At 48.4% G+C, this 21,484-nt stretch overlaps 1 protein-coding gene and 1 long non-coding RNA gene across 10 annotated transcripts in view; both read left to right on the plus strand.

Moving 5' to 3' along the window:
• The window catches only part of CD99 (CD99 molecule (Xg blood group)), a 50,937-nt gene that overhangs the window by 476 nt on the left and 28,977 nt on the right, over window positions 1-21,484 (plus strand). The window lies entirely within an intron of this gene.
• On the plus strand, window positions 4,996-20,183 carry LOC134757901 (uncharacterized). The gene is made up of 2 exons (XR_010132498.1): window positions 4,996-5,605; window positions 19,999-20,183. It is a non-coding gene; the product is annotated as an uncharacterized lncRNA (long non-coding RNA).

Raw genomic sequence — 21,484 nt, forward strand, 5'->3', positions numbered from 1 at the left:
GGCGCGGGCCGCGACTGGGGATCTGCTTGAGATGCGGCATTGGGGGCGCCCCGCGGGGACACCCGGACCCTCCTCCCTGCCCGGCAGGACGCGCTGTGCCCACAGGGGCCCAGGCCCGGAGGAGGCGCCCACTTTCTCCCCAACGCTTTTTCTGGAGCCGTTCCAGAGAGAAAAGTCAGCGTTTGTTGTCGGAGTTGCAAACTCTTAAATTTGGGGCGGCCTTGGGAGAGGTGCGTCCGATTCTTCCCAATCTAGGGGACTTTCTTACAGATCTCTCTCCCTTTGCATCAGCCCCTCACCCCACCCCGTTATCTACCCCCAGGGTTTGGGGACCTGCGTCTTTAGGCCGCGCGCGGAGGCCGCCCTGGAGTTGCCTGTCACAGCCACGCCCTGCGTCCCGGGCCTAAATTTGGAATCGCTAGAAGCCTGAGACCCGGGTGGTGGGGGGAAGGGAAGGAAAAGTTAGAAAAAAACTTTGAGCCCTGAACATGTTCAAAAATACTCTGTGGATGCAGGCTCCGGGAATTTCAGCGCGTGCTGTGCGCCAAGCAACACGGGGCGCAGAAAGAAACGTGTGCTTACCAAATTGTCCATCTGCAGCGGTGGAGAATTCGGAAAACAGAAAAAGTGTGCAGGGAAGAAAGAGCCACGGTCACCCTCCCACGCCCTAAACCGGGCCTATTTCTAATTATTACTCTAATCATGTTTTTCTGTTTCCCTCCCTTTGAAACGGAAACGGGGACCCTGCTGGATGTGGTATATTATAAATTCTTTTTTCCAGTGGCCAGTGCATTTTTTGCTCTTCGTATGGGCAGGCTTTTAAGTAGACCGGCTTGCGGGCAGTGTAGACTTCAGGACGGGCCTTATCAGGGCTGGACATATTTAGGAAGGAGACGCGGGAACGCCCAGCCCTGGGGAGGACGGAGGAGGCCCGATTTGTGTTGATAGGATCTAGCTCAGCCTAGAGCTGCGGTGACTAGGCCGGGTCTCTATTTTTAGGGAGGAGTTGCTAATGGATTTACACCCTCTTTAAAGGGGTCCCGGGTATCCTAGAAATTGTGCTTTCACTTGGTAGAGATTAGAGATAATGAAGCCTGCTCCGTAGAGGAAAACTTGGAGGACTTTCCAGCCTGCAGGGGAGGTTCCAAGCAGAGCTTCCTGTTTCTCCCTTTTCTTCCTAAATGTCCTTCCTTCTTGCGGGCAAGCTGTCACCACGGACGGGATGGCTCTGTAGGGTTTTATCAGCTGCATTTGTTCCCCAGGCACCTGCAGATGAACGGGGTTTTCACTTGTCTCTCTGCGAATGCATTCCTTCATCCTTCATGCCTTCCTTCCTTCTTTTGCACCTACTGTGGGCTTGGGGTCAGGGAAATATATCCAAGGGAGTGCTGGTGGCCTAAGAATTGAGTTTCCTGGAGAACAGAGGCATCTGAACAGGCAGACGGGAGACAGGGCCACAGGGACCTTTATAGTTCCATCACGAAATAACTCAGGGGTTCCCAGTGGTAAATCTTGGTGAGGGGCTTGGCTGGATTTTGAAGCCCTGGGGACAGATTTGCCGGCTGGTCTGGCGTTCCAGGTCACTGGAGCAGAGTGAGTGGAAAGCCTTATATTCTCTGAGCCCCAAACAAGTCGTTGCACAGTTTTTAAATTTTTCTTGTTGTTGATGGTGGGTTTTTTTGTTTTTTTGGACGGAGTTTCACTCTGTCACCAGTCTGGAGTGTAGTGGCGCGATGTCGGCTCATTGGCGTTGCACAGTTTTTAAACCTACAGCAGTGTTCATCTGGAACTCCTGATTTTGGAAGCAGACTGGGCTTAGGAACTCCAGCTACTGATGCTTTGAGTAAAGGGAAGAGTACCTGTCTATGGGGTGGGTGGGTAGGGAAGAGCAGTGGGATAGGGGCATAACAGGGCCAACCTATCCTTCTAATTGCAGAGGAGGGCCTGGTCATCAGCACTGATGGATCTCCTTGAGGGACCCTTCTCACCCCCTCTTTGCAGTCTGACCCTGCTAGAGATGAAGACAGAAACAGCCTGTCCCAATAATATTAATACACGTTTCATCGGGAAAGTTGACTTTTGAGTTGGTGATGCTCAGAACACACTTTCTTATAGCAACATGCATCAGGCTGCAAAACCCCGTTGAGCCTGAAGTAGGTTCTCAGACTGGTGCTGATAGCTCTGGCCTGATCTCAGAGTGTTGGGGACCCTGTGTTCCTTGGTTCCTTCATAAATTCTCAGGGGTACAGGTGGGATGTGGTGAGGGATGGATGGACAGAGGGAGGTGTATAGAGGAAAAGAGGAGGCTTCAGCTTTGTAGAGAGCAAGATGTTCCCACAGGGCGACGTTGGCCCCGAGGAGACACTTTGTGATGGTTGCAGACATTTTTGGTTGCCACCCTGGGGTGGGACATCCCACCATCCTGCAATGGGTGGGGCAGCTTAGGGAAGCTGCTCAGAATCTTTCAAGGGCCAGGACGGCCTCCAGCACAAAGAATTCATCTGGTCCCAAATGCCAATGGTGTTGAGGGTGGAAAACCCTGAGGAGGGCTTGGGAGTTGCATGTATGCGCTGATTCAGGGCTGCCCCTGCAGTTAGGAGCCTGCCATCCCGACAGTAGAGTTGCACACATCCAATGCATCCCTGCTCTCTGGCAAAGGCTGATTTGCCCCACCCCCCGGGGCAACGGCACAGCGGCCTGTGCAGTTTGAAAAACTCCAAACATCTACGGAACCGACATCTCTTGAACAATACCAGGCCTCTTCAGGATTCCCTCGCCCCAGTAGAGCAAGTGTGGGCTTCGTTTTTTTTTTACTCTCTCCAGAGCTCTTGTGTCCTGCCCCTGTGGGTGTGTGTGGAAGTTATTAGGAGAATGTTTCTGGGCAGAGGAAGTGGGTTTTATCATCCAGCGAGTTTGCCTTGATTTTCCATCAGCGTGTTTGGCTCTGGTAAAAGTTGATTGCTTTGCATTTAACTCCCTACTTTAGGCCGAGCACGGTGATTCAGGCCTGTAAATCCCAGCACTTTGGGAGGCTGAGGCCAGTGGGTCACATGAGGCCAAGAGTTCGAGACCAGCCTGGCCAACATGGCAAAACCCCGACTCTACTAAAAATACAAAAATTAGCCGGGCGTGGTGGTGAGCGCCTATAATCCCAGCTACTCAGCAGGCTGAGGCAGGAAAATCACTTCAGCCCGGGAAGCAGAGGTTGCAGTGAGCTGAGATCGTGTCACCGCACTATGGCCTGGGTAACAGAGAGAGACTCAGTCTCAAAGAAAAAAAAAAACAACTTCCTGCTTTAGCTCTTTCTCCTTTGTCTGTGTATGAGACAGAGTTTTCATGTAAAGACAAACACATGTCTTTACACTTTGGAGATACTCAAGTAAATGACTGTCTGGAAATCATTTTTCTTCCTGAAGGTCCTATGATGGGTACATGCTGTCATTTAGAAAGAAATGCAGCTCATACAGTACTTTTCCCAATTCGGCATTTAGGAATCATGGCGGGATTTCATGGATACTGTCTGGAATGTTTTCGGACTCAGATATCTTCCCCCGGGGAAATAGACTTCTCAGTAGCCACGTGGACCTTGGGCTGGTTTTCAGTCCTGCTGAAACTTTTCTGAGCACTCTTGTTACTTTAGGGGAAAAGAATTACATGTCCTTTGTGATTTACAGTAAGAAATAAGACCTATGTGTCTCTCGGGGTGCGAAGGAGGAAAAGTCTTTTTTTTTTGAGATGGAATTTTCCTCTGTTGTCCAGGCTGGAGTGCAGTGGCACGATCTCAGCTCACGGCAATCTCTCCATCTCAGGTTCAAGCAGTTCTCCTGCCTCAGCCTCCCAATTAGCTGGGACTACAGGCATGCACCGCGTATCTGGCTAATTTTTGTATATTTAGTAGAGATGGGGTTTCACTATGTTGACCAGGCTGAAAAATATTTTTTTGAGGTGGGGTCTCGCTCTGTTGCCCAGACTGGAGTGCAGGGGTGCAGTCAGGGCTCACTACAGCCTCCACCTCCTGGTCTCAAGCAATCCTCCCACCTCAGCCTCCTCAGTAGCTGGGACTACAGGCACACACCACTGTGCCTGGCCACTTTTACATTTTTTTGTAGAGACAGGGTCTTGCTATGTTGCCCAGACTGAAAAAAAGTCTTTTTTTTTTGAGACAGAGTCTCACTGTGTCACCCAGGCTGGAGTGCAATGGCAGGATCTTGGCTGACTGCAACCTGTGTCTCCCGGGCTCAGGCAATTCTCCTGCCTCAGACACCTGAATAGCTGGGAATACAGGCACATGTCACCACACCTGGCTATTTTTTGTATTTTTAGTAGAGACGGTGTTTCACCCTGTTGGACAGGCTGGCCTCAAACTCCTGGCCTCAAGTGATCTGCCCACCTTGGCCTCCCAAAGTGCTGGGATTACAGGTGTGAGCCACCTGAAAAATCATTTTAAAAATCAACTGTCCTATGTTCTTATTTGGAAGCGACTCCTCTAACCAAAGACAGGGAAAAACAAACCAAACTTTATTAACATGCGTTTTTCATTGATATATGGGAGATACCTAGAAATGGGTAGTTTTCAAGGAAGTGGCTTGGATTCTAGCTGCTCTAGTACCCTCAACAAAGAACAGTCCATTTTTAGAGAATTGGCAGAGAAAGACAAAGGACTTTGAGTCTTCAGGGGCAGCAACGAAATGGCAGAGAAAGGCTGGTTATTGAAGCTTGTTCGTTCTGAGTCCTGTGGTTCCATGTCCCAGGCCCATGTGGATTTTCTGATGTGTTCCATAGTTCACCTCTGTTCTCCCAGTTGGGGAGGTGCGGTTCGGATTGCTTGTGAATGTGGTCTCATCGTTGCTGGTGTAGCTGCAGGCTGCAGGCTGTCCAGGGCTTGAGGATTTGCTGATATTCTTTCTTTTCTTTTCTTTTCTTTTTATTTTGAGATGAAGTCTCGCTCTTTTCCCCCAGGCTGGAGTGCGATGGTGCAATCTTGGCTCACTGCAACCTCTGCCTCCCAGGTTCAAGCGATTCTCCTGTCTCAGCCTCCTGAGTAGCTGGGATTACAGGTGCCCACCACCACGCCTGGCTAATTTTTGTATTTTTTTAGTAGAGATGGAGTTTCACCATCTTGGCCAGGCTGGTTTCGAACTCCTGCCCTCAGGTGATCCGCCCGCCTCGGCCTCCTAAAGTGTATTCTTTTTTGATTTATCCCAGTCTCTTGGCTGAAACATGGTAGCTCACCAACATTTCTACTCCCATTTGTCCAACTGACGGTATCTTTTCACATCTCTAGAGACCAGAAGGACTTCCTCTTCTTGAATTTCCTGTTCAGTATTCTTTCTTGGCTTGGTTCCTTGGTGAGTTTTGAGGAGATGGTGCATGGGTGTGTTTTTCGGCTTTGTTTTAGTATGACTCAGGGTTGCCACCATGCCTTGTACGGTCTCCTAGTCATAGTATTAAAGTTTCCGCTTAGCAGGAAACCAGAAACTTCCTTTTTTCTCCCCCAGAGTCAGATTCAAACCAGTGTTTCTCAAGTGGGCTGTGAAAGTAGCCTGCAGCCACCTACCTGGCAAAGAAGAAAATTCAACAGAGGAGAGGAGAAAATGCCCACAGGGTACGTGGAAAGCCTTGCTAAAGAAGCCGCATGGGCAAAGCTTTTGTTCCGCTCCCTCTGTCCCGGTGGGCTGGGCTGAGATATAATATATGTTTGTCATTGTGGACGGCAGCTGGATGAGTCTGAAAGCAGTTGCAAACCCCTTTAATTCACTTTGCTTTCTCAACTTTGAATGGTGTCATGGGCTGGGGTGGGTCTCCTGTTTTTGAGAATCACCTGAAAGAGTCTGATTTTCTGCAGCTTTTCGGGGAGTAAAGCTGTTGCTCCAAAGCGCTGTTTAAAAGCGGATAATAATGTATCTGGTTGAGCTAACAGCCCTTCTTGAGGAGGCAGCAGACTGGCCGGAGGGTTCTGCAGGCATTACTCATCAGCGACACCTGAGCTCGCCCAGGTAGCCTGACTCTTGTTTGTTTCTGCTTTGCCTGACCCTGCAAAATTATTGTCCAAATGCACCCTGGCAAGCATTGATCCACGAGGGGATGCTGACCAGAAGGAGCTTTCGTTTCTGCACGATGGACTGGAACACGACGGACTGGAATGATGACAAGAATAAACACACTGCGTTGTCTTTTAGGGCCAACGGACTTGGACGCATAGAGATTTTATAACTACTGCCAGAACCCAAATATTGCCAGTCGGCCTCTCCTGCTGCTGTTGCTAGCTGTCTTCTTCTGGGGGAAATGGGTTGGGTTCTAAATATGAATTAACACAGGGCTGTCTTCGATGAATTCAGCACAAAATGTTGTCAGCAATTGAACACTCGGAGAGAAGCGTTAGGCATTTAGTGCAGACTCATAGAATAGCAGGACAGGGAGGGATTTGGATCTGGGAAAGCAGGAGATGGATATGAACACCTGTCTTTTGAGACCGTGCCGAGGTGGCAGTGAAGGGAGAGGCCCCCTGTGTTGAGGTCTTTACTCAAGAGGCTGTGGTCCTTTGAGACTAACATAGCATCCGATAGACAGACAAGATGGACAGCTACAGACACCTATGGGAAGCGGTTTCTACTCTTAAACCACAAGCCCCTAGACACACTCATCATATCATAAACATATCACCGGGCAGTGGCTTGCAATCTTTTTGTTTCTTTGTTTCTTTTTTTTTTTTTTTTTTAGACTTGCCCAGGCCGGAGTGCAGTGGCACAATTGTAGCTCACGGCAGTCTTGACCTCCTGGGTGCAGGTGAATCTCTCACCTCAGCCTTCCAAGGAGCTGGGACCACAGGCATGTGCCACCCTCAGCTAATTTTTAAAATCTTTTTGTAGAATCGGAGTCTGACTACATTGCCCAGGCTGGTCTTGAACTCCTGGGCTCAAGCAAACCTCTCGCCTCAGCTTCCCAAAGTGCTGGGGTTACAGGCGTGAGCCACCATGCTCAGCCTGCAATCATTTTTTTTTGAGACAGGATCTCACTCTGTCGCCCAGGCTGAAGTACAGTGGTGTGATCTCAGCTCACTGCAGCCTCGAACCCCCAGGCTCAGGTGACCTGCCCACCTTAGCCTTCTGTGTAGTTGGGACTATGGGCACATGCCACCACACTCAATTAATTTTTACCTTTTTTGTAGATACAGAGTTTTGTTCTGTCGCCCAGGCTGGTGGACATATTTTAATCCTACAGAGTCCAGTCTAAAAACACACCGGTAACTGATGCCCATCCCTCCTGCCTTCCTGATTTCCGAGCGATGGTTTCAGACACAAACCTGCTTGACCACCCTCCAGTAGCTCTTGCTGACCTAGATCCGAGGTTCTCAGCTTTGGCCCCGTTGCGGGAAGCTTGGAAACGTCACTCTTGCCCAGGGTTACCTGGGTAGTCTGGTTTATAGACGTGTTAGGTGTTTTAATTTTTTTTTTTTTTTTGAGACAAGATTTTGCTCTGTCACCCAGGCTGGAGTGCAGTGGTACAATCATAGCTCACTGCAGCCTCAACCTCCTGGGTTCAAGCAGCCTACCCACCTCAGCCTCGAAAGAAGCTGGGACCACAGGTGCACCTCACCATACCCAGCTAATCTTTTCTTTTCTTTCTTTTTGTTTTTTTCTTTTCTTTCCTCTTCTTTTCTTTTCTTTTGTTTTCTCTTCTCTTCTCTCTTTTCTTTCTTCTTCTTCTTTTTTTTAGACAGAGTCTTGCTCTGTTGCCCAGGCTGGAGTGCCTTGGTGCAATCTTGGCTCACTGCAACTTCCGCCTCCTTGGTTCAAGCGCCTCTCTTGCCTCAGCCTCCTGAGTAGCTGGAACTACAGACACGCACCACCACGCCTGGCTAATTTTTGTATTTTTAGTAGAGACGGGGTTTCACTATGTTGGCCAGGATGGTCTCGAACTCCTGACATCATGATCTGCCCACCTCGGCTTCCCAAAGTGCTGGGATTACAGGTGTGAGCCACTGCGCCCAGCCTTTTTTTTTTTTTTTTTTTTAATTACAGAGTCTCGCTCTGTCACCAGGCTGGAGTGCAGTGATGCAATCTTGGCTCACTGCAACCTCTGCCACCCGGGTTCAAGTGATTCTTCTGCCTCAGCCTCCCTCAGGCGTGAGCTGGCATGCCCAGCCAAATTTTTCATTTTTTGTAGAGACAGGGTCTCCCTATGTTGCCCAGTTTAGTCCTGAACTCCTGAGTTCAAGCCATCCACCTGCCTTGGCCTGGCAAAGTGTTGGGTTTATAGACGCGAGCCACTGCATCCCGCTATTAGGAATTTTTAAAAAGCCCCTTGGAGGGTCTTCATGTGTGGCTGAGTTGTCAAGAATCATTGTTATTTTACTAGATATTCTGTTTCTTCCCTCCTACATGAGATTTCCCATGACCGCTTCTCGGATGTGAACGTCTATGCCATGGATTACATTTTTCAAAGAGCATTCAGTTTGTTATTTCATCTTCAGCGAGCCCTTAAGATATTTCTCATGGGCCTTTTGTAGATAAAGACACTGGGGTCAGAGAGTTCAGGAGCTTGCTGGTGATCACATGGTCAGCATGGGGAAAAATGCATGTGGACATGAGTTCTGTTGGTGGTGAGACGTGGGCACAGGGGTTGCTGGGCTTGGGAGTTGGTGGCTGCGTGTGTGGGCTGAACAGAGCTCCCCAGGCACGGCCTTGTGGACCTTGAGGGATGCCTGCCTTCACCACTAGTGTGACTTGAAGGGGAGGAGAATGTCCTGAATCAGTGATGGGCATTTTGATATGGAAGAGAACTCCCTTGAATCCTGGTGGTGAACTTAGACCAGTCACTGAGGCCTCTCCAGCTCCTCAGGGTCTCCGTGTTCTAGGTATCCATGTGTCCTTCCATCCATTTATCCATCCATTTATGCATCCATGCATCCATCCAGCCATGCATCCTCCATTTATCCATCCATCCATCAACCCATCCTCCCATTCATTTACCCATCCATCCATTCGTCCATCCATCCATCCATCAACCCATCCTCCCATTCATTTACCCATCCATCCATCCATTCATCCATCCATCCATGCGTGCATCCATCCATCCATCCATCCATCCGTCGTCCCATTCCTTTATCCATCCATTAATGCACCTGTCCATCCATCCATCCATTCTCCATTCATCTTTCCATCCATGCATCATCCATGCATCCATCCTTTTAGTTCATCCAGCCACTCATCAATTGATACATCCATCTGTCCACCATCCACTCATCTATCCATCCATTCACCCATCCTTTCATCAGTTTACCCATCTACCATCCATCCATTTATCCGTTCACCCATTCATCTGTCCATCCATCCACCTATCTGTTCATCCATCCATCCATTCATCTATCCATCCATCCACCTACTCACCCAACCATCCATCCACCTGTCCATCCATACCTCCATCCATCTACCCACCCACTCATCCACTTAACTACCCATCCATCCACTTATCCATGCATTCATCCATCCATCCACCTACCTACTCACCCACCTAAACTCATCCATCCACTCAACCATCCATCCACCTATCCACCCGTACCTCCATCCATCCCCTTACTGCCCATCTTTCCACTCATCCCATCCATCTACCCATCCATCCACCCAGCTATCCACCCAACCATCCACCCACTCATTAATTTATCCACTCACCCATGCATGCATGCATCCATCCATCCATCCATCCACCCACCCACCCACCCACCCATTTACACACCCACCCATCCATCCACTTACCTTCCTGTCCATCCACCCTCCCAGTCCATGGCTCTTTCATGTATTCCTTCAGCCAACATAGGTTGAAGTTAAATGTACTATTGGTGCTATTTTCTGTGGTCCCTGTTTTTTGTTCTCTGCCTTGGAGGTAACAACCAGGGCATCAATTTGGGCATAAAAGCACCATTGTGGATGGAAGGCCTGGATGTCTGGAGGCACAGAGCAGGGACTACACTCGTTCAGGGGGTCAGAGAGAGTTCTCCCAGGAGGGGCCCTCTCTGGACGCTGAGCTTCCAAGAATGAGCAGAGGAAACCAGGTGTAAGGAAGAGGAAGGGTGTCTCAGCCTGGTAGACAAGCAGTAAGAGTGATGATGGGGCAGCTGCAGTTCATCTCAGGCTAGAGGAGCTGCAGGGGCCAGATGGTGGGCAGCCTCTGTTGCCACTGCTGAGGAGTGCAGATTTAAGCCCCCCTGAAGGGTTTGACGCAGACAGCTGTGCAGGGACGCTTAACCTGCCTAAGGCCCGTCTTTGGGTAACAGCATGCAGAACAGGTGGGAGGGGCTGGGGCTATTTTTGGCAGAGCGTGGATAAGTCAGTGGAGATAGAAGAGAAGACACAAGCTATTTTAAGAGATATTAAGGAAGTTAAAATCTGTAACAGGTCCCTGCCTGCAGAGTTGACCACACGTTTGCATCACATGGGTAGGCTTTAAAATATAGATGCCTGCATCTCACCTTGGAAAGTTTCTGATTTAATTAGTCTGGGCATCAGGACTTAGGAAAACCCCACAGATGTGTGTAATTTGCTGCTGGAGTTGAGAACTGGGGTCCGGAGCTGTGCTCCTTAAACTGTAATGTGCTTACAGATCGCCTCTGGTAATACTTGTGAGAAAGCGCTTCAGGTGGGCTAGGGAGAGGATCACGGAGGGCTTCCTGGAGAAGGTGACATTCTCCCAGGGCCTTGAGGGGTGAATAGAAATTTTCCAGGTTCAGAAAGAAGGAATGGGCTTTCATGGCCAGGTAGAGGATCCAATGAGGCAGACGAGGGGCCCAAATTCTGTGACCCCCTACCCCTACCCCACCCCCAGGATGCCCCTGTATCAGTCCCATGGTGTAACAACCAAATTCACAAGATGCTGCAGAGGGGAAGAGATTTTAAATTTTCTGAGAAAGACAATGATATATTTTGGACACCATGAGAAATACTGTTATTAACTTGTTTTAACCTAGGTACACGCAATCTTCATCATTCAGTGATTCTGTATTTGTGACTTGCCTGCTTACTAAAATGTATTTGTCATCCCCACATCAATATTCCTGGCATTTAATTTTTTTTATTTTAAACTTTCATTTTAGGTTCGGGGTTACATGTGAAAGTTTGTGACTTAGGTAAACATGTGTCATGAGGTTTTGTTGTACAGATTATTTCATCACTGTGGTATTAAACCCAGGACCCAATAGTTACCCTTTATGTTCTTCTCTTTACCCTCGGCTATTTTGTTCATGCACAGAACAGCAAAAAAAATGAACTTTTTATTTATTTATTTATTTTGGATGGAGGCTCCCTCTGTCACCAAGGCTGGAGTGCAGTGGTGTGATCTTGGCTCACTGTAACCTCCGCCTCCTGTGTTCAAGTGATTCTCCTGCCTCAGCCTCCCGAGTAGCTGGGATTACAGGCACCTGCCACCACGCCTGGCTAATTTTTGTATTTTTAGTAGAGACGGGGTTTTACCGTGTTGGCCAGGCTGCTCTCAAACTCCTGGCCTCAAGTGATTCACCCGCCTCTGCTTCCCAAAATGCTGGGATTACAGGCGTGAGCCACCGCACCTGGCCAGAATTGAGCTTCTCAATAGCACATGTTCTCAGCTGAGGTTCAACAAAGCCAGACCCTGCCTTCTTGGGCCAGCGCATACTGTCAACAGGGTTCTTTGCAAGGTCTATTTGGTGTCCTGTGTTTTGTGTTTTCGTGCTTTTTGTCAGTGATTTTGCGCTTTCAAGTATCCGCAAGTCAGTGCTGACATGCTACCTAGCGTCCCTAAGTACAGGAAAGCTGGCATGGTCTCACGGGGAAAATACACATTTGATGAGCGTCAGTTAGGCACGAGTTATAGTGCTGTTGGCTTCGAGATCAATGTGAGTGACTCCACAATGTCTATTCACTACGGTGTCTTTATACAGAAACCCACATAAAACGCGCTTAGGTAGTGATTGGTCAATGACCTCTGGAAACGTAGCCCTGTATTTACGTGGGAGCAATAGTTCACTATTCGCTAATTCAGTGTTCGCTGAGACTTTATAAAACGTAACTACTTTGAATAACAAAGCTGTAATTAACAAACCGAGCTGTTAAGTGTGTGTGTGTGTGTGTGTGTGTTGGCCTTACATCATTTTACAGAGACACACAGGGCTCTGTGAACTGCTAATAGTTGGGACCGGCGGAGGGGTTATTTCAAGCTAGTCCAAAACTGCAGGGCAGAGACCACTTTGAAAGGAGATCAGCAGTCGGGGAGTGCCTGGGATGAAGTTGGAAAAAGTGCTGAGGCCCCTAAGTCAGTTTCCGGTGTTTCCACGTTAGCCTTGGGGGGTGATGACTCAGTTTCCTGTAGGGATGGGATCTGGGCTAGCATCTGCCAGTGGAAGGGGTGACAGGGACGGAGAGCAGGGAACCCCGAGCAGCCCTGCCTTGCTGTTGTCTGAGCCTCAGAACTCCTGAAGGCGGGGTCCTTCAGCATCACCCTGGAGTTTGTTAAAAATGCAGGCTCATGAGCCTCACCCCAGACCACGGAATGAAAATGGCTGGGGGTGAGACCCAGGATTCCACGTCTCCCCAGGTCCCTCGCAGGGCGATTCTGAGAACTGCCGGTGTGAGGCGTGCTCAGCCCAGGCCAAACATTCACACCATTCTTTGGCCTCTTGTAAAACTTGGCGTAGCTCAGGGGACATTCCCAGAGTTATGGCACACGAACGAAAGAAAGTTTCCCACTTCTTACCAAACATATTGTAAAATTACAGGAAAGAGCTTGTTCTATCACGTCTATACCCTTGTGCCGTCGTCCTAGTTAGGATGAAGCCGAGATGTTACCTTGTACCTTAGGCCACCGCAGACAAGGAAGCATATGCAGTTTAACCACCTGCATATAATTTTTTTTTCTTTTCTTTCTTTTTTTTTTGAGACAAAGTCTCATTCTATCACCCAGGCTAGTGTGCAGTGGCGCAATCTCGGCTCACTGCAACCTCCATCTGCCAAGTTCAAGAGATTCTTGTGCCTCAGCCTCCCAAGTAGCTGGAACTACAGGTACACGCCACCACGCCCAGCTAATTTAGTAGAGATGGGGTTTTGCCATGTTGGCCAGGCTGGTCTCGAACCCCTGACCTCAGTGATCTGCCTGCCTCAACCTCCGAAAGTGTTGGGATTACAGGACTGAGCCACCATGCCCTACCTATTTTTTGGAGGCAGGGTCTCTCTCTGTTGCCCAGGCTGGAGTGCCGTGGTGCAGTCTCAGCTCCCTGCAATCTCAACCTCTACAAGTGCAGGCCATCCTCCCGCCTCAGCCTCCCAAGTAGCTGGGACCATGGGTGTGCACCACAACACCTGTCTAATTTTTGCATTTTTTGTAGAGACGGGGTTTCATCATGTTGCCCAGGCTGCTGTTGAACTCCTGGGCTCAAGCAATCCTCCCACCTTGGCCTCCCAAAGTGTTGGGATTATAGGCGTGAGCCACTGTACCCGACCACCTATGTATAATTTTCAAGCTAAGAAGACAGAGAGATGAGTTTAACTATTGCTACAGACATGAAGCCCTTTCCTTTCCATAGTTTGCCAGCAGAGAATGTTTCCAGGGCCCGGCGGCCACTGTCACCCACTGCGTTCATAGCTTTCCATGGGGTGAACAGATTGCGCTGGACTCAGCGGTTAAATCTAAAGTGTAGGATGTTTGGTGAACTCGGAGTTCCTCGCACTTGTCTGTAATCTGGCACATTGTGTTTTCTATACTCAGATATGCAGTCACTGGCACACATCCTGTTACTGACGGGAAGCTGGACCCAGCACTGGAGTATTTCTGAGACTATGACACTCTGGTGTATTCCTGAAATTATTTATGACACTATTAAGCTCTTTTCTGTAATTTTACAATATGTTTGGTAAGATCTCAGAGCCAGATTTTTTTTAATGATGTGTTTATTTCTTTTAATTGACAAATACACATTGTATGTGTTTATGCGGTTGCACGTGGTGTCTTGATGTATGTATCCATGGTGAGATGGATTTAAATATGCATGACCTCACAGACTTTGCAGCACTTTTTTGTGTGTGGTGAGAACACTTATTCAGAATGGGCTCCTTTAGTCGTTTTCAAATATTCAAGCCATTGTTACTAATTGCAGTCGCCATGGTGTCTCTGAGCTTTCCTGAAGTTATTTGTCCTGTCTCATGGACACTTTGTACCCTGTGACCGATCGTCTGCCCGGTGTTAAATGACACATCTTGAAAAAGAGGACAATACTTCTAGAGCGATTCGGTTTTTAGCAACAGAAAAATAAGGGTGTTTTGACCATTTGAATAAAATAGTAAAATGAAATGTATCAGCTGCCTCCTGCTATTCCCACACAGGAGGACTTCTGGTGCTTGCTCCAATGTGGAGGCATTTTCTCTTGCACCATTCTGAGCTACAATTATCTCTAGGTTGGGGGTCCCTTCCCGAGGCCCCCCAAACCTGGAATGAAAGTTTTTAGGGGCAGACCATGTGAGTGCTTCCACCCGACCTCCAAAAAATTAAAAAAAAAAAAAAAAAAAAAGAGAGCTGGGCACAGTGGCTCACGCCTGTAATCCCAGCACTTTGGGAGGTCGAGGCAGGCGGATCACGAGGTCAGGAGATCGAGACCTTCCTGGCTAACACGGTGAAACCCAATCTCTACTAAAAATACAAAAAAATTAGCCGGGCGTGGTGGTGGGCACCTGTAGTCCCAGCTACTCAGGAGGCTGAGGCAGCAGAATGGTGTGAACCCGGGAGGCGGAGCTTGCAGTGAGCCAAAATCGGGCCACTGCACTCCGGCCTGGGTGACAGAGAGACACTCCGTCTCAAAAAAAGAAAAAGAAAAAAAAACGCTTTGCCTTCGCTTGGCATCAAAGGACTCAGCAGCGAGTAAAGAGCACACACGTGCCCTCTGCACCTCCTCCTCCTCCTTTTCTACAATGTCCTGAAAGTTTCGTGTTTAGTGGGCTTTGGAAAAGGGTGTGGAAAACCAGCAGGAGCAGATGAGTACTGGAGTGGCCAGCAGCAGGTGTGAGCACCCCGGGGTGATGCTGGGGCTGAGTGAATTGGACATTTTTCAGCAGGGACACCCAGGCCAGTGGCGGGGTCTTCATCCTCCCACCCTTAATGGAGATGAACGGCATTATTGAGAAAGCTGCAGGCACACACAGAGCACTGCTTAAATGATGTCCCTGGCTGCTGCTGTTACTATGTAATGATTGTGTTATTCTTATGAAAATCTGAAAGTTATAGGAATCTTGAAACTTCCTAATTTTTATTTAATTAATTAATTTATTTATTTCGAGACAGAGTCTCACTCTGTCGCCCAGGCTGGAGTGCAGTGGTGCGATCTCGGCTCACTGCAACCTCCACCTCCCGGGTTCAAGCGATTCTCCTGTCTCAGCCTCCCAGGTAACTGGGACTACGGGCGTGCGCCACCACACCTGGCTAATTTTTAATTTTATGTGAAACACCTGAATGGTGTGATGATGGGGTTTAAGATAACCCAAGCGTTCGGGCACAGTGGCTCACATCTGTAATCCCTGCACTTTAGGAGGCCAAGGCAGGCAGATCACTTGATGCCCGGAGTTTGAGACCAGCCTGGCCAACATGGCGAAACCCCATCTCTACTAAAAACACAAGAATTAGCTGGATGTGGTGGCACATGCCCATAGTCCCAGCTACTGGGGAGGCTGAGGAAGGAGAATCACTTGAACCCAGGAGGTGGAGGTTGCAGTGAGTTGAGATCGTGCTACTGTACTCTAGCCTGGGCAATAGAGCAAAACTCTGCCTCAAAAGAAAAGAAAAGAAAAAAACAGAAAAAAGAGAACCCAGGTACTGGCTCTCCTCCTGCGTTTGCCATGGTTGAGTGCATTCCTACATTGTACAAGCCTTAGTCACATTGCAGAGGAACTCACACACCCCATGTGGCCTCGGGAACTTCACTCTGGGTTCGTCCTGTTTTTTGAGTTGCCTGGCTGATGAGAAAAAGTAAACATGGTTTGAATCAGTAGAAAGTGTCTTGTCAGACTGACTCATGCCATCTGTCGTCCGTTCCGCCTTGCCCTGATGAGCCATTACCCTGTCCTCGAAACATCTGGAGCTTTGAGAGGGCCGGGTGGAAATAGCAGTGGCAGTTGGGGGTTCTGCTGAGGGTCTGGTCTCTTTGCAAATTTGCAGAGAAGCTGAACGCCGTAAACATTCAACACAGGCACCTGAGTTCTCCACCAGGCTCCTTCTCTGAGGGCATGGTTGCAGCTCTTGCTGGGTGGGTTTTGATGGTGTTTTCTTCAGATTTGTAGCCCCGGAGGTCGTTTTCAGGAGCAAAAAGGCAAGTGGGGGTGTCTGCTGTGAGCCCGCCATTTCCTGCCTACCACCTGAAAGCTCAGGGAATGTGATGAATTGGGAGATGAATCCTAGGCAATAAAGAGAGCAGTGGACTGAGTTAGGAGACGATGGCTTCATTTACAGAGATTCCTTTACTGACTGATGATCATTGATTGGGTTTGCTTCCCCATGAGGCTTCAAGCCAATAGCACGTGCATTTGCATCCATTTATATACACCTGGGGGACTGCCTCCCTCACACACACCTGGGGAACTGCATCCCTCACACACCTGAGGGACTGCATCCCTTCACATACATAGGGAACTGCGTCCCTCACACACCTGGAAGATTAGCCTCAGAGGTGTCTGCAGTACCAGATTCCACCAGGGAGTGAACGTCTGATTATGGGTGATTCAGGGTGCCCACGTCTATATGAAATCGAGAGCTGATCACCTCTCTTTCCTCCCTACTCTCTGTGGGGTGGTGTTTGGGGAGCTGTCTTAAGTGTTAGTCACCTGAGGAGAAAATGGTGAGGGTGGGACTCTGTATCTGGGAGAAAGGAGACCTTGGAGGCAGGGGACAGACTGACAGAGCCTTGAGCGATGGAAGCTGAGGTCGAGGGCCCAAGGTTGATGATAGAATGCTTGGGGTTGTCTCTCCTCTGGTGTCCTTGTCCTTCAGACATCCTGGAGTGACATTGAAATTGTTTTAATTAAAAACTGTAGAAACAGCACAGAGATAAGAATGGAAGACAAGCTCCAAGTGTGGGGCTGAGGCGAGTTCTCCAAGGGCTAGGGCTAAGGGCAGAGGGAGGGAGAAGCGGAGAAGGGCATGAGGGGCATACTGTGTCCTTTGCCACCCACTCTCAGACTTGTTGTCTTGGACCCCCGTCGGCTGAGCTTGGGGTCCGGGGAGCAGTGGGTTTGGACACTCAGTGGTGACGTCAGCCGTAGTCCTGAAGCAGAGGGGAAATTGGCAATCCAGGCTTGCCTGGGGGTGACACTGGTGGCGGGAGGGCCTGTGCCCTCCCCTGTTACTGGGTTTGTGTGGGGTCCATGGGGGCATTGGGGTCAGTGGAAGGAACATGAAGTGAGCCAGAGCATCGTCACTGTGGCCTCTGAGGGCAGGTGGAGCAAGAAAAGGAGGAAGCTTCTAAGTGATACCTGGTCCCAGCTCAGTGGCTATGACCAGGGAAGTCATGTGGAGGAAAAGGCTGGTGGACTCTGAGGGTGATGGAGGAGGATGGGAGGGGCAAGCTGGGCTGGGGAGGTGGCAGGCCATGGACACACACCAGACACACATGTGCATGCACACATACACAGGCACATACATGGATGCACACTCATGCCATGCATATATACATGCATGCACACGTGTGCACCCACACAGCAAGTCACATGTGCACGTGAGCACATATGAAAACACACAAGCACATGCACATACTCCTGCAGTGCACATGCACACACATATATGCATGCACACAGGTGTGTGCTCAGATAGCACCCTCACGCATATGCACACAAGCACACAGGCAAACACACAGACACATGAACAAATGCACATATATATTCATGCAGTGCACTTGTGCACATATACACATGCAAACAGGTGTGCATTCAGCACACTCACAATGCACATGAAAACACGTGTGCACACACATGCAATGCAATACATACATGCATGCACATGTGTGCCCACACCATACACCCACACATACGTGCATGAGCACATGTACACACAGAAACCACATGAATGCATGAGCATGCGTATATGAAATACACATGCACACATGAGCACATCCACACGCGCACATGCATGTACATAGACATGCACGTGCATGTACATAGACATGCACGTGCATGTACATAGACATGCACGTGCATGTACATAGACATGCACACGTATACCCAGGCCCTGCACTGGAAAAAATCCAAAATGTGGCTTGGTTGCAAAGAGCACATGAAGAGCTGTTGAATGCAGAGGTGCCCAGCAAGAAGCATGGACCTAAACCCGAAGGTGGTTGGGGGAAGGTTGGGGACACCTGGGTGGGCAAATGGCCCCCCTGAGGCCCAGGGACAGATGCAAAAACCCAGCAAGCCAGGAGGGTCTTTGAAAAAAAAAATGTGTACCACATGTGACATTTCCCATGTGAGGGAGGCATTGAGATCATACTGTGTTTTCCCTGTGCCCTGCGATTTTGCAGCTGACATGCCCTTTCCGTGGAAATATATAGCAGTCCTCATACTAGGATTGCGTGTTCTGTGTCAGGCAGCTGGGCATGGGAGTGCAGGGTGTGGGGTGGAGCCTGGGAGGAGAGTTCCTAGTTTTACCACTGTGTTCCGGCCGTGGGGTGTCCTGGGGAATGGAGGCCACCTCCTGACACTGGAGTTTCTTGGGTTCTGCTGTGAGCGAGGAGTGGGAGAAGACAAGACTCTGGTCTTAGAAACCTTCCGAGTCTCGTACGCCCTTGACTGCCGTTTCTGAGTATTTCCTGAAGCTTGGGAAGGATGAGTCACTTTAAGGGGATTGTCCTATGTTGCTTTGTTTTGTTTCTTTAGTGACGGTGTCTATGATCATCTTCTGTTTATGAGAGTGAGATTACAGAAATAAGAAGGGTTACACTTAAAATAATATCTGTACTTTACTTTCACATGTGTGGGGTTTTTTTTTTGTCATTGCTGCTTTTTTTTTTTTTTCTTTAACATTCTGACAGTTCTGTCTGCTTATTATTAAGTCCTCCTACCTTTCTAAAGAGTATGTCTTTCTTGCTAAAGAATACATTATGGACTCTTGGAATCTCTTTGTTGGGGTGGAGGGGGAGGGGACTTGCCCTGACTTGCTGGGAATGCCCATAGGGTTTAGAAGTCACGTCTACCGCTGAGGCACTAACAAAGGTAAGCCTTCAAGGAAGCACTGTCATTTCCGGGGAAGAGAGTTTTGAGGAAATTGAAACAGTTACGAATTGATCTAGCAGTCCCTCTACTAATGTATCTACATATAAAGATATGTAGAGATGACTTTTTTTTTTTTTTTTTTTTTTGAGATGGATTCTCCCTCTGTCATCCAGGCTGGAGTGCAGTGGCATGATCTCTGCTCACTGCAACCTCTACCTCCCGGATTCAAGCGATTTTCCTGCCTCAGCCTCCTGAGTAGCTGGGATTACATGCGCATGTCACCACGCCTGGCCAATTTTTTTGTATTTATAGTAGAGACGGGGTTTCACCATGTTGGTTGGGCTGGTCTCGAACTCCTGACCTCGTGATCCTCCCGCCTTGGCCTCCCAAAGTGCTGAGATTACAGGTATGAGCCACCGCACCCAGCCCCAGAGATGACTTCTAAACCTTCAGGGTATTCCCAGCAAGTCAGGGCAAGTCTATATATATATAATATATATATGTGTATATATATAATTTGTATAAATATATAATTCATGTATATATAGTATGTATATATAGTATGTATATGTATATATAGTATGTATATATAGTATATACAGTATGTATGTATATAGTATGTATATATGTAGTGTGTGTATATATAGTATGTATGTATATAGTATGTGTATATATAGTATGTGTGTGTGTGTATATAGTATGTGTATGTGTGTATATATATATGTTTATTTGGGATAAGGAAAGGAAATCAGTATGTCAAAGAGACACTCCCCTCCCATGTTTATTGCAGCACCATTCGGAGTAGCCAAGACATGCAGTGAACGGAAGAGCCCGTCAAGGGATGAATGCAGAAAGAAAATGTGCTATATCAACTCTGTACATTCACTAAAAGTCATTCATTTGCACAGTGAGAATAAGTGCCTTTCATGCTATGTAAACTATGCCTCAATAAAGCTGTTAAATGAACAAAGAAAATAGGGTATATTCACAATGGAATGGTATTCAGCTTTAAAAAAGAAGGAGGTTGGCCGGGTGCGGTGGCTCACGCCTGTAATCCCAGCACTTTGGGAGGCTGAGGCAGGCGGATCACCTGAGGTCAGGAGTTCAAGACCAGCCTGGCCAACATGGTGAAACCCAGTCTCTACTAAAAATACAAAAAATTAGCTGGGCATGATGGGCGGGCGCCTATAGTCCCAGCTACTCGGGAGGCTGAGGCAGGAGAATTGCTTGAACCCAGGAGGCAGAGGTTGCAGTGAGCCAAGATCATTGCACTCCAGCTTGGGCAACAGAGTGAGACTCTGTCTCAAAAAGAAAAAAGAAGGAAGTCCTGCCGTTTGCAACAACATGGATGGAACTGGAGGACGTGATGTTAAGTGCAGTAAGCCGAGCACAGAAAGACAAATATCGTCTGACCCAAACACGCTTACGTGGAATCTAAAACCATTGAACTCACAGAAGCAGAGTGCAATGGCAGTGACCAAGGGGTTGGGAGTGAGGGGTGGGGGAAATGGGGACATGATGGGTAAAGGGTACAACATTTCCATCAGATAGGAAGGGATAAGTTCAGGGGTCTACTGTACTCAGGGTGACTGTGGTTAGTAAGAATGCATTGCATACTTGAAAATGCCTAAGACAGTAGCTTTGAACTGTTTGCACCACAAATAAATAGGCGAGGTAAGATGTAAATAAAGAAAAAATAATACTTCAAAAAATACAATTACAGATTTCTATGGAAACATATGAACATGAATGCATATATATGTATATATGCGTGTGTCTGTACCTGCCTTATGGTTTATTCTGGATCAGTAGGATCCTCCCTTGCTACCGTCTAAAGATCTGCTGTGTGCTGCAGAAGGAGCTGTAATTGCATTTATGATGTCTGGCAAGTGTCCTGTTGTGGAAACAGCCATTTCAGGGCTCTGAGGTTGTGGAAACGACTCCACTCTGGTTGCCGGCATGGGGCCCACAGAGCTGTTCCGAGGGTTTTGTCTACTTTCTACTTATTGTTGACACACACAGAAACACACAGCCATGAGTACACACACACACAGACATACAAGCAGACGTGGACACACCTACCTGTATGTACATACTCAAAACACACCTTCACACTATACTCACCTACCCATACACACATGTGTGCACAACTACATGTGTGCACACAAACACATGCATACATGCACCTATGCATATGTACACATGGAAACACACCTGCACACTACACACACCTACACATACACACACAAGCCCACAAATGCACACACCCACACATG

The sequence above is a fragment of the Gorilla gorilla genome, chromosome X (assembly GCF_029281585.2).
Source record: "Gorilla gorilla gorilla isolate KB3781 chromosome X, NHGRI_mGorGor1-v2.1_pri, whole genome shotgun sequence".
NCBI classification, from domain to species: domain Eukaryota; kingdom Metazoa; phylum Chordata; class Mammalia; order Primates; family Hominidae; genus Gorilla; species Gorilla gorilla.